The following is a 14,558-nucleotide window of genomic DNA, read 5'->3' on the forward strand; positions in this document are numbered from 1 at the left end:
TACGACTGAGCGACAACTTCATCCTGGTCTCCAAGGCATGCAAAGCAACAAAAACAATTAACTATGACTATTTTTCACTCCGTTTTGGATCCATGCGTGTAAATTCTATTAAACAGCGACTTCTTCAAAGGCGTAATCCACATTTTCATATAAATGAATGTTTGCTCTGTTATTCTGGATCACTGATTGAAATTACACAGTTATTTACCGTCTCAGCTCATTTCTAGTCGATAAACGCTTTAACATATAACGCGCTGGGAAAACTAATCAGTAGAGTTCCACATTTATGTCATCTCAAATTTCAGCAGACAAATAATTTGTTTGTAGGCAACAGACTAATTATTATAAGCAGTTTTTGATGTGCAAATCTTCAGAAAGACTGGAAAATTTATCTACCTGGAGCAGTGTATATATATTGCAAACAACTGCAAGCAAAGGAAAGCTACACTGCTATGTGAGCAAGTCTTTTATCTGTTGCTTGTCTTTGTCTTGGGGTGCAGTTTTATTTTGTAGTCTGCTTTTCCCCAGAAGTCCACGCAGCTGCCCTCGCTGCTTCAGAGGCAACCCCACAGTAGCGGTGCCCTTTCTTTGTTTGACAGCGCTGAAAAGGCTGCTGTCTGCTCCAATAACGTCACCCATTGTGAGCAGAGTGTTGAACAGTGGGAGTACAAGTAGTCCCTCAAACCACTGAGGAGCCACAATCACCAAGGTGAGTGACAAGTGGAGCTCAAGTGCAAAATCTTACTCAGTTGTTGTGCTGGGGGATCTTTTCTAGCAACAGCAAATAATCTTGTGTGTGATCGTAGAAATGCTTTGGAACAGTAATGAACCAGTTCTTTAATTCTCATATTTAATCTGATTGTTTAATAAACAGGGTTTCTTTAGTGAATAAAAAAAGCTGTATAAAATAGACCACGTCGCAGAGTTTCATGCAGCCCATGTCTATTACATTTGAAAGACTGATACTCTCCTCGGTACACAGCAAGCTTAATTTGCAGTCCTCCTAATTCAGTAAGTAAGCTCCTGAGGGGCAGGATTAATTTCAGTTTTCTGCTCCAAGGAGGGAACAAACACCTCTTCCCCTTTAGAGGAGCCTTCGCTGCTTAAATAAAATATAGACCACAGACATGCTAAGGAAGTCTAAATGTCTGCGGGGACAACAGAGAGATCAAGCTGGGATCAGTTTTCCTCTGTTATAATAAAAGGAGAAAAAACCCCGCCTGAGATAACACAAAAGAAATGCCAGCCTCCTGAACATTTCAAGGAGGCTGGAGGGAAACTGCTGCATCAGACTGGATCTGCCTATAGTTAGGTTTGACAGTCTTTGTGAAGCAAAACAGAAGCAGAGCTGCTGTTGACGAGATACAGGCAAATGAAGAAAAGACAATGGGCTGCTTTTCACTAGACAAACAAGACTAAACACTTTGATCAGCCCCTCTTTTTTCCTTATCAAACACATCAGTCGATGTTGCATACCAAATAATCAGCATTACTAGTAAAATAAAGATTTTTAGCTTTTGAATAGACTTGAATAGAATACTCTAATCTAAAATAATGTTGCAGTAATTGCGTGCATTTGCAGTTGTGACAGAGTAACAGATAGTGATGTATCACCTCCTCCACTTCTGGCTCGTTGCTTTAACACTCACAAGCTACAACTAATTAGATTTACTCATGTTCAGTATGAAAAACCTGCTTCTGGATGTCTTCAGCATACATTAGCCACACTATAACAAACCCGCATGTAGGTCCAGCATTGCTACAATGTTGATATTTGATTGGTAGGTACAACTATTGCGTTTAGCATTCTAGTTATGCTGACACTCACTGAGTTGTTGATGAGAGATTTCACTGGTGGCACAAAAGAGATGATCGCTGAGTCATCTGGGGACCGTGCATGTCTTCATCGATACCTGGATAGAAAATTGCACAGTGGACAGACCTCCACATTACTGAAGCAGCATGTGAACATCTTAAAAGGGAACAAAAGAAAAAGCAGCAAAAATCCAAAGTAGAGCTTCAAATGTCCTTCAAGAAGCCTGGAGAACTATTCCTGAAGACTATAAGAAATCCCAACAAAGCTTGCCTAAGAGAGTCCAGGCTGTATTGAAGAATAAAGATGGTCATATGAAATACTGGCTTTCAAACTCTTTAGAATTGTATAAACTTTGTGCCTTATATACTGTATTTCAATTTATACACAGCACATAAATTAGTGAAAAAGCAGCCAATGTCCCAAGAAAAAGTTTGCTCATGACTATTTTTTTTAAATAATTACTTAATTAAGCCTGGCTCCTTAGAAGTAAAATATTAAAATGGAAGCTGACTGAAGACTTTTGCAGTACTGTTACAGTCTACGGTGCCCAACAAAGTTATTGTTATTCTAAAGAAAAGCCTCCATTCAGTGTCCTTGCTGCATTAATTTCCCTATTAGAAAATAATGCACATCCTTCTTGGATACATTTGAGTACACTCTCTCTCTCTTTCCCCGTCTTTCCATCGCTTCACATACTTGAACCAGCCGACACGTCGGGGAGAAAGCTCGCGTGTTAATTGGGAGCTCTCCCACGGGAACTTGTAGGCGTCTTTCTTGTCTTCAGTGTTTATGAACTAATGTGATTGCCACGGTTCTCCCAGATTCATAGCTACTCGCGATTAATGAAGATGCTTAATATTCCTTTCAGAGGCGTGTGATCTGTTGTGCATAAATAACACTTAAGACTTCAAAAAAGAAACCCCAGCTGACACAGCTGGATTTATTGTACTATAAAAGATACGGTGGTATGTTTTTTTGTAATTGTTGCTGTGTTGCGGGACATGAAACCGCCTTTGTAATAAATTCCTCTGACACTTGCAGAGTGTTAATGATGTCAGGAAATCCTCAGGGATAATTTATGAGGCTAGCTAGCCTAGCCTAACACTTTGAGACATGCTGGCTAGCTGATAGCCCTCTTTGTCTCTCTAAGTCTGGTAAATTAAGCAGAGAGGCAGTCTCTTCATGTAGCTCTTGACAAGAAAGCCAATCTGGGTATTTCCCAAAATGTCAAACTACAGCTCCAAATTAGCTCATCACGGTGATCGTCTTAATAATGACAATGTAAAGGTCGGGATTGATGAGAATGAACCCATTGTAGCAGCAGACTTTCATCTAATGCTAATAAAGGCTGAAAAATTTGGCACATTTCACCCAGCAAAGGTTTTAGCTGAACTCATAACACAGTGTAACCTTCCCTGCTTCTACAGTGTTGCCTACAGGCTTCTTATTTTGAAAGTGAAATATGAAATCTCTGCATGCATAAATAACATAGCTGAAGTGAGTTAATGAGAGATATTATCATGTTTGGGGGAGATTATACACACCCTAGTGTGTCATGGTTTTTCAGCTGAGAAATTAATTGAATAATTATTTCTGGGAGCTTGTTATTCAGACTATTTAGATGATATGAGTCAAACATGTTTATTAGACTGATGGATGTCAGCTTAAATGCCTGCCGGAAGAATACAAAAGGTTAACAAAATATAATGATTTAAAATCCTGTAGCTACTGGGACAGCATGATTGTGTAAGTATAGGTTGTTAGATATGTTTAATTCAGTCAATTAATAAGAGATAAATAATAAAGAGGAATCAAATAACTAAATAACTACAAGTTTACAGTTTCCCAGAGGCTCACTCAATCATTTGAGTCTAAAGAGCCAGACAGTCATCCTACAGGATGTGAAGAGATGATTATACACCACAGGACGTTGTTTACAGCCTTATTCAAATGGGAAGCAGCAGTTGTGGAGCCAATTGTAAAACATGTTTCCTGCCTTTTGGGTAATCATTGATTAGCCCTCTGGAAAAAAAAAAAGCTAAATAATAGCTCGGTGCAAAGAGAAGAAGTGGAAGAAACGCCAGTATACAAAATGGGCCAAAATGTTTCTGCTTTGTTTCTGTTTTTCACCAACAGATGTGTGGCCATCTCTTTTTCACAAAACAGTATTTAAATTTTACCTCCTTTCCATCTGCATTTATAGCTACTTTGTTGTTATTACAGTGAGTATTTTTACTCTGGTAAGGATGAAAGTGTGTAACATTGGCAATAAATAAATATACACCTTTTTATATGATGCATGTGTTTGCGTGTGTGTGTGTGTAAAAAATTGGTATATAAACCATCATCATTTTTTGTTTAAAAATAATCGTTTTCTATTTGCAATCGAAGTGCATTTCATTCTATGTATTGCAAAGATGCACTGTTACATTTGGTAGTGTTTTCAACAGCTCATGTTCACATGAATCATGTTTGAGTCATGTGAATTAGACAACATGATTCATGTGAATTTGACATCATGTGAACATGATGTGTAGCGTTCAAAGAAAATCAAACAAGATATTTGACTAATTTCTCAAACTTACATGTCAGATTTCTCCTTAAACAAAGGTGGTTTGCTGTTGCTTGCATCTCTAAACATTTTTGGTTAGGCTTACATTTCCCACAAGAATTGTATGCACATTGTCAAATCCATTATGTTATCAACAACATTAAAATGTAATCTAGACAGTATTGAGTTTCCTTCCAAATGGTTGTCTAATGCAGACAGGTTGCATACAGATCAACAGGCCACTTGCTGAAAAAATGTACTGAATTTATTCAGTGGTTATCCAAGGCTGGCTTCAAAATAAAACCAGTCACTATAGGCCAGCGGCCCCCAGCCCCCGGGCCACGGACTGTGAGTCGTTTGAGTTGAGACTTGGGTGTGAAATTTGTGGTTTTCAGGTTTTTTATTGGGTTTTTTTTAATCGTTTTTATCATTAACTCAGTTTCCCCTTGTCTTTTCCCGTTTGTTATGAATACATCTTCTTTTTTTTTGTGCCAGTACTGTTTTCCTTTTGTTGTAATTATCAAAGGTAGGTCTGTGAAAATATTGTCGGACATAAAGCGGTCCATGTTGCAAAAAAGGTTGGGGACCGCTGCTATAGGAGCTCATGTTAAAAAGCCTCAGCTTTAAATCAGAGATAAACCTTATACTCATCCTGTATCTGCATCCACAACCTAGTAATCTCCCCCTAAGCAGTTGGGTCTTAAATTTTCTAGTACATGTTGTTGTAGGTTTGGGTTTTTGCTAGTGAATGTTAAAATATAGATGTGCATTGCTAAATGAGCTAGCTCGCTAGGACTAGCATTAGCTGACTACTCCCCCAGGTCCTCGGCAAATATAGTTGAGGCTTCAAAATGTAACTTTGAGTCATAATTTTGGTTATAAAACTTCTATTCTAGTGCAGTCATCAGGGAAAATGTTTCCATTTTTACCACAAAGGACATACCACATACACACTTTATTTGGTATATCCTTTCCAGCTGCTTGTTAATGCAAAAAAAAAAAAATCTAATCAGCCAGGTACATGGCAGAAACTCAATCAGAATGAGGAAGAAAGCTGATTTAAATGGTATGGGTCTGAGTATTTCAGAAGCTGTTGATCGCGACCAAGATATGCAGAAGAGCATCTCTGAATGCCTAGTACTAAGAACCTTGAAAACAGATTGGCCACAGCAGCAGAAGACCACACAGAGTGCCACTCATCCTAAAAACAAGAACATGAGCACGTTGATGAATCTGTGAAGAATTCAGGCATTCTTAACAAAGTGAATGGTAAGTGTAGAATAAGAAGATTCCCATTTATCAAACACCTTCCACTGAATCAACATTTCTTTTTTAATTATTACATGTGCTATTTGCTTTACATTAACCTCAACCTCACAAAGGAGGAGAGTAATTCTTTTGATCTTAATGATGCAGTGATAAGCACCGTTGCCTCACATCTTCTCCCTCGCCCTGCATGTGTTTCCTCCGGGTGGTGTAGTTTCCTCCCACAGTGCAAAGACATGCTTGTTAGGTTAATTGGTGATTCAAAATAGGCTGTAGGTGTCACTGTGAGAGTGTGTGACTGTCTGTCTCTCTGTGTTAGCCCTGTGATGGACATGCAACCTGTCCAGAGTGCACCCTGTATTTATGTCAGCTGCCAAGTTAGATAAGCAGTTAAAAAAATGAATGGCTAGATGATGCAACAGTCTAGCCTCATTTGTTACAGCCTGCAGTCCTCCTTTATTTCTTCAACCTCAAGGTAAAATAATTGTAACGGTGGACCCAAGAAATACCAGCCGGAGCGACTTTTGACAGTGCAGAACTTTTTATTAAGCTCGGGTTGTAGTGGACACATGTACTCCGCGCTCTCTTTCTCTGCTGTCACGTTCCTTCTCCGTCTGTCACTGCCAACACATAAAGAGACACAATCACTGTCAGATCCCAGCACACCTGTTCACCCCGCCCCTGCGCCGCCCCGGGAGCTCACTGCGTCACGCCTCCTCTGCAGCTGGCCAAGGACCACACCCACGCCACACAAATTAAAAAAAATAAAAGAGACAAGAAAAAGAAAAATGTGAAGCTTTCAAATTCTGCCTTTCATCCAGCCCATACTCCCGCATATTTATCTTTTTTCAACACTGTGCCTGATTGGGTTGTATCTGTGTGCGTGCGTGTGTGGTTTCAGCACATACACATTTATTTATTACAAAGAAATATATCATTCTTGTTTGATCACGGCTGTGATCGTGTGGCTGACTGCACAGTCCTATCTCAGTCCAACCCCACGCACCAGAAAGCAGATGTATACCTCAGTGGCAGTATCCTTAAAAAAACAATAAAAAATTATTTCCATTGGCTCCAGCTGAAAATGAAGCCTATTTTACAGATTAAAGGATCATGCCTTTGATATTTTACGCAAATAAAAGAAGCAGATGGCTCAGAAGATGAAATGGAAAACAAATCGTTGCTAATATGTTTAAAGCACATGTACGATTTCACATAAATTCCATTTTCTAATGGCTGTGGTCAAGAACTGGCTTTGATAATGTAATATCAGGCTGTCTGCCTCAAGCTCCCAGAGCTCATACATCAAAGAAATAATTTCGACACCTTCTCTGATGCCAGAGACCTTCACACGCTGACTCTCTTACGCATTAACACATTAACAAACACTCTCACTCTTGGCAAAGCAAACTGAGATTTTCGTGGTGTAGTCAGGGGTAATGGTGACACCTCGTACTCAGCGTATCTGAAATGAAAATGATCAGGGAACGGAGCAGATAATATGTTGATTTCATTGTCGAAACAGGTGCCGCTGCGTGACACATCATCAATCAATCAGAACTTAACAATGATCTCCCAGCACTGCTGGTCATGACCTTTGACCTCAGCCACGAACCTGTATTTTTAGAATGATTTATGAGGGTCGAACCTGCGTTTAGCCAAAAATGGGTTAAACCAATGAGCCAAAACTGATATGATGTTTCTCCAATGAGACACATTGCTCAAATGACGAAAGGGCAAGCAAATGGGCGACGCTTTACATGTTTTTTATTATATTTATGCGACAAATTCAGTTAAAACCAGCATGAAAACAATAAATCCAACTAACTAGTGTCTGTTCATCCACAGTCTGATCCATATTCTGCTCCCTCATTGATTTATTCCTTTGTCATAATGAACATGGCTCTGTTATTTCATATTCAGTCCCAGATACACCAGTCAGCTTCCTTAAATCTCCAGCCCGGCTAATTGGACTGTTTACTCCAGCATCTGTCACCAGAAGCTACAGGGCTTATTTTTAGAAAATTATTTATCCTTCTTCAAACCTACATTGACAGATTTATCGGCGTGCTGAGTCCAAAGAAATAAGATACAAATAAAAAACACTGGCATATCATCGTTATATGTGTGCAAGCTTTACATGGTGAACGTGTGGTGTAAGCAGTGCGTATTTATGTCTAATATTAAGATTGTTGGCAAAAAATAAAAGCTTGGGGATGAGTTTGCACATCCAAGCCAACAAATGCAATAATCACAGCATGTGGGCAATTAATTTGCTTTTTTTTCCAGCTCTCAGTGCATAACACTCACAGAAACAAAGAATTTGCAGTATTTGAACATTTTTTTGTGAATTATTAAAGCAACAAGTCGCTGTGACCTTGGGTAAAGACCTTTTGAAGAACCCATAGTGTCTCATGAAATGACAAGCATGAATATGCCACTTTTATGTATCTTTCAGAATCTCCTGGAGATGGTTTAAAGCCACACGAGCTCCAAAGATGAGCCGCTGACTGAAATACTACAACATATTACACACGAGTGATACAATGAAAAGTGTGAGCTTGTCAAAATTCACAGAAAAATGTAAAGCCAGGCATGTAAGGTAATTTCATTAGTAATGCTGCAAATCAGTGTTGGGTGGAGATATGAACATTACTTTATATAGCACAAACTGTGTCCAGGACAGGACAGGAATTATTGCACTACACTGCTAACATCTCCTCTTTGCAAGCATCTGCACAGACCTTGTGCTAATACACACAGCTTTAACAATAGCGATGCTAAAGCTGTGTGTATCCCAACCCCTGCACAGCAGCCACAGCCTGACCTTCAGCATGTAACAAAGGCAGCGATGGGCAGCCAGGCTTGCAGCACTGCGGCTTGCATTTCTACCTGTACATGTGACTTCTTTGAATTCTCCTTTGGTTGAGTTTTCATACTTAAATACCAAAAGAAAGATGTATTTGTGTCTTCATCAGGTTAGGGACATGTTTCAGTGTGTGAGAGTGTATCCTAAGGTTTACGTAGCTAACTGGTAAGCATGTGACAGTGCATTACAAAAGGAATACAACAAATCACTTGAAAACAAATCCCAAAATCTGGATCTGATTAAAGTCCCCAAGTAATAATGGAGCAAAACTTGGTTATCTGCAGTTTTTTTTTTTTTAAATGAATCGCTCTGGTTGCATCACTGCAGAGATACAAACGTTCATACCAAAGAATCGCCCTTGCACAGACAGCACAAAAACACACACACACACAATACAACATTGCTGCAGGCCAGGTGACCTTGAGCGGTTGTGGTGAAGCAGAGTCTCCATGGTGATGCACCTGAAAATCTCACAAAGGTACAGTGCAGCTTTTAAAATCTTTTCTGTCAGATAATTGTCTTTGACTAAACACAAAACAAATTTCCTGTGGTCCTCGGCTGGTATTACTCCTGAATTTAATAAGAAATGAATAGCTGCGGCAATGAATGAGGAAAAACAGGTATAAACGGAGAGCAAACCGAGCTGAATATTCATTATCAGAACTATAAACATGAAAAAGCCAAAAGGTGCTAAAATAGGAAAACTCATCAGTGATCATTTCCTTTCCTTCATGTACTGCTACTGACTCTATAATACACTGCTGTCGCAGTGTGATAACTCACAGATGATTCAAAGTTTGGTCCACATACGTGTAAGCCTGAAGTCAATTAGGCCACAAGCTGTGAAGTGTTATAAAAGTAGTCGGGGGTGGATGGGTGGGGGGGCTCGGGTGATGTGAAGGAATCATCTGTGTTTGGCTGGTGGCTGTCTGCCAGCACGGTTGTTTATTCTCTGTAGCGGTCGATCTATTTTACAGCCCAGATGGCTGTGATTGCTTTAGGAGAGAGACATATAAGCTACCTGACAAGGATTACAATGAAATCTGTCTTTATGCGCCATCGTTTTTCATAACGTGCTCCTCCACTTACATTTTGCTCATGCATTATTTGGTCAATATAATCTGTCAGATTTAATACATTTCCTTTTAGTGTTATAATAAATAAAACAGTTATAATAAACAGCAACCCAGCCGGGGATGACTGCATTTTCAAGTCCACACAGTCATCATTTATAAAGTGCTTAACAAACCTGAACATCACAGCTAACAGGTGGGTTTTCTCATTTCAGTGCAGCTAGCCAAACAATGAAGAACCACTTACTGCTTAAGAGACACAGAGTGGAAGTGGACAGCATATCCTTGGTTTCTCATTATTGCAGGCAGGGGCTGTACAAAAGTGACCCCCTTAGACTTGTGTATAGTTTTAGTCCCCCTGTTTTCCAGTGAGTTATCAGTGTTGCTAGTCTGTTAGCCTTATCAGCCAACCAACCAACCTGGTGACATCACATTCTGTACTGGCACAAGATGGCGCTGAACATGTTCTAACTTTAGCTTTAAGAGCTTATTTCTTATATTTAGCGTCACAGAGAGTGTTAAATCTATGTCTGTTTCTAAGAGCAGGGTAGTGAGGTAGTGTTTCATGTCCACTTTAAGTCTGGTATCAGCGGATCAGCAGCCGCAGACATACGTTTTCATGACATTGAGGCTACAGCTGTTGCGTTCTTACTATCAAGCCCTCCTGAACCTGAGAAATCATCAGGAGCATCTTACCTAGGATAAGGAGAAGAAGTAGTGGTCCAACGTAGTCTTTTTAAATGAAAGTAAGTTTTGCATTTTATTTGAAAATCAGGGTCCTGGACTCTGGAGGAAGGGCGGAGAGGCAGTAAATCCAAGGTGTTTGAAATCCAGTCTGAATTTTCCTCAGTCTGTGATGATTTGGGGTGCCATGTCATCTGCGGGTGTTGGTGGCAGTTGAGCCACTGTGTTTTTATCAAGTCCAAAGTCAACACAGTCGTCTAGAGGAGATTTTAGAGCACTTCATTCTTCCATCTGCTGACAAGCTCATATTGCCAGAATTGCTATCAAATGGTTTGCTGACCATGTTATTATTGTGCTTGACTGGTCAGCCCACTCTCCTGGTCTAATCTATGGAGTAAGAAACACTCCACTGAAGAATACAGACAAACTGTGACTAAGGTCACAATAAAAAAAACTCTGAGCTTCAATAACATCACAGCAGTGCCACAAACTCTCCTGTGGCTTGCTATACTGCCTATAGGACTGTGCTCGAGTGAAATATATTTATTGTCTCACAAATGATTGTACGTAAGAATCTCAAATTGCTTTCCAGACTCAGGTTCAAGGATACAAATGGAAACAAAGTAATAGAAAGTCAGTGTGAAGCTGAGGCTTGAATTCTCCTTTCGTTGAACATTTTGTTTTGATTTCACGTGAAAATTACTTTTCACCAACTGTCAGTACTAATGCTTCATGTACAACTGATGTCACATGACTTTTTACTGCTTACTGCAAATGCATTTGTATTGATGGTGTGGTTTAGACTTGAAGGTTTCCATTTTTCCATACATATTCAAGCAGATGCACGAGCATGTTTTAATCCACATTTTAACCCTTTGTGCTGTAAACCAGCCTTGATGTCAAGACTGCAGTGTGGAATTTCAAAAAAGTTAAATAATCTCTTATATGGACTTGTTCCAGAAGTCCTGCCTCTCCCACAGCGCTGTCCAGGAACCAAATAAAAACAGATCCTGAACCAAATTTAAACTGCTTGTTCTTTAATGTCAGCTTATTCACTTGTGCTGTTGTCTTGTCTTTTGTGATGACGCTAAAAGCCATTACACAAAGTCTGTGTGTGATGAAAGAGCTCTTCCGGGATGTGAGAGCACTCTGAAATTGCTCGCTGGATGCGTTTGCCAGTAATGGGTGAATAAACGAGATGGAGTGAGCAGAATGAGAATAGATAAGTAGTGCGGTGGGTTAGAAATGTTTTCATGGAACAGCTGGAATCGAGCTCGCAGTGCGATTCCTTTAAGGACAACATATATTCCCTGAAGTGCTGCACTTAGTGCTAATTTATTGTTTATGTCTATACGCCTTATCATAATATTGCATTTTTCCAGCATTGGCAATACACGAAGTGCTTAAATCAGCTATACAGAATTCAGGTAGTTAACGTGGTATAAATTTAAAATAACATAAACATGTTATTTTATTTAGCAGCTTAAGGAACCATAAATTAGATCTAAAAATAAAGTGAAAATTGGACTCCATCCCACAAGCATGATGATTTCTAAAGCTGCTCTTTATCTGCTCAGTGACAAAAACGCAACTGCTTCCTAAACTTAACTTGTATTTGTGACTTGTGTTCGAAGCCCCCACACATCCACAAAATGAGCTTTAAATATCTTTTTTTTTCTCCCTGCACAAAATGACTCAAAAATCTGGATCAGAAATGGGGACTGGTGACGAGTTAAAAATAAAAATCCAATTTCACAACTCCTCTTCTTCTTGACAGAAAAGGGTCGTGTGATTGTAGGTAAACTGACTGCTGGTGTCATGGCAGTCAGGCCCATTTGTGTGGGGGTGTTTTTCGTCTTTGGGTGAAGCTCTGCAGCTGGGCCCATGGAAAATAAATGATTATCTGGCTGCGAATCACCCAGTTGCACTATGAGGATGCTCCAGATTAGGTTCTGTTATAGAGTTCAAAAGATTGTTGGGTGAGCGAGTCTCGCTCCAAAAACCTCTTTTGTTGCAGAAGAAGGACAATCTTGTATCGCTGTTGTTTTTCAAATCCATGAAGGATAACACCAAGAGCTTGACTGGGCTGTGAGTTGGAGCTTCGCACTGCTGACTGTGTAATTCATCTGTGCCTGTAGCATTCATTTGCATAGTGTTTGCGCAAGTGAGCATTCACTGAACCACCTGCTAAGTCTTCTGATTACCACTCTGCTCTGCAGAGATTAGAAAAAAAAGGTCTTTACATGACTAAATGGTGCATGAAGGAGATTCTACCCACTGACCATACGCTGCTTGCCTCTCCACTGCACCAAAAAAAACCCTCCCATCTCTGCAGTGGTATGTGATGCAGTGTTAACAGTGACTGACTTAAACTTCTTCAGATAAATGAAAGAAAATAATATCTCTAATTTTATGTATTTATTCTTTATTAAACACATGCATCACACGTCCTCTTATTTTTGTGTCCTGGTCTCTATCCAAGAAGAGGAAACTGACTCACAGAAGGCATAAACTCACAACTTTTGGAGACTTTCTGTTGTGCTGTGTTGTTCCCTGCGAGAGTGAGCTCGCAGACTTTGATCCTGCCTGTTTATTTCTCTGATATTACTTTCAGAGTGTGGAGCTGGCTGTTCAATCACAAGTCTTTGGGAAACTGATCAACAAGCACCTTTGATTTGCCTAATGAAGTCAGGTTGCTACGTGTAATTGCTTGATGAAGTGAATAATGAGGATGCGCCTGACGCTGAGCTGGAAAAACAAGTAAAGAACTCCTCGAGTCGATTTAGTAAACATTAAATTTGGGATTTTTTTTTTACTTCTTCTGCCAGTTGAACTAATTTGATGTAAATTCAATTTATTTTGCAGCGCTGCGTCGACTATGGCATGAAGTGTCTCCAGCTGGGGAGGAACAGAGTATAGAAATGGCAGATTAGGAAACAGTTAAGAACCGTTAGTGCTGAGCGGGTCTCTATTTATGCATCTTTTCCTGCTCCCCCGCCCTTCCTCCCTGCTTTCTCGTGCCTCCTCGCACGCTCCCATCGAAACAAACACATCAGAGACAGACAGCCTGCTTTGGAGACTCGTCTGCTAACATGCTGTGTGTGTAATCACTATATTTTCAGTCTCCAAATCCGTCTTGCTCTCTCTGATTTCACAAAAATGGGAACGAGTCTCTTGATGTGCAATAAATGAAACAAATCTTACTTCGCATGTTATTCTGCGTCTGTTTTGAGAGACTTTTGCTCGGCGTGGACTGAAAACAATGACTCCAAAATGTAGGCAACTGCTCAGATGACAATTGGCTGTAACTGGAGAAGGATCAATATTGGCTGAGGGGGGGGTGCATTATGATGCTTTAACGCGGACTCCTTATAAAATCAATCGCTCTAAATCACTTTGCAATGTTCATCCACGAAGCCAGATGGATGTGACAATGGCAGCAGCCTTCCAGTGCAGAGGATTTAGAAAAAAATGAGCTTCTACAAGTTGATGATAGAGTCATAAAGAGGCCTTTTGTCTTCACAGACAAGTCTGTCTTTAAAATCCCGCCCTCGGTGACTGAAATAACCATGATAATTATTATGATTGATGTGTGTCGCAAGTGTCTGCCCACTGCTTTGGGAGTGGATTGACGCCACGTTAAAACTTTGTTCCAAACATGAACGAACAAGCAGTCTGAATGGAAGTCACAACTACAGATGAATTCCACAAACGCCATTTATTACTCGTTGATGTTTCGCTTACACTGTCTGTCTTGGATATACTGTCCCGCCGCGAGTGATCAGCGGCTGCTAGAATCTGAATCAATCTCAGCTTAGCAAGCGTTGAGCAATTACTTGGATGACTCCTCAGCCTCTTTTGTTCTGCCAAATCTGGAGGCACTGGCATCGCGCGCAGTGTCTTTTATTGTTCTCCCATAATGTTGAATCGCCAAATGTCATGTATTTTCCACAACAAGATACATGTAATTTGGGAGATGGCTCTACTGGGAGTGCATAGTGGAAATAATTGCGCAGCTGTGCAGGACAGGAAAAGGACTCCTAATGGTGTGAATGTGACTCCCGTCTACAGTAAATAAATAGATGAATAGTGTTCAGAATAGATTTAGTAGCTTGAACACTGCACTAAAAATACACATCATGGTCCATTTTTTTAAATTAGCTTGAGATGATTGTAATCACAAGCCACCACAAAGAAAAAAATGTTCACATGAAAGTGAACGTCAGCATAAAAACTTCAGCTAAAACACAACAAAGAGAGGGTCGTGAAACTACATTTCACACATATCAGCAACAAGTA

Source organism: Rhamphochromis sp. 'chilingali' (assembly GCF_963969265.1).
Source record: "Rhamphochromis sp. 'chilingali' genome assembly, chromosome: 21".
In the NCBI taxonomy this organism is placed as follows: domain Eukaryota; kingdom Metazoa; phylum Chordata; class Actinopteri; order Cichliformes; family Cichlidae; genus Rhamphochromis; species Rhamphochromis sp. 'chilingali'.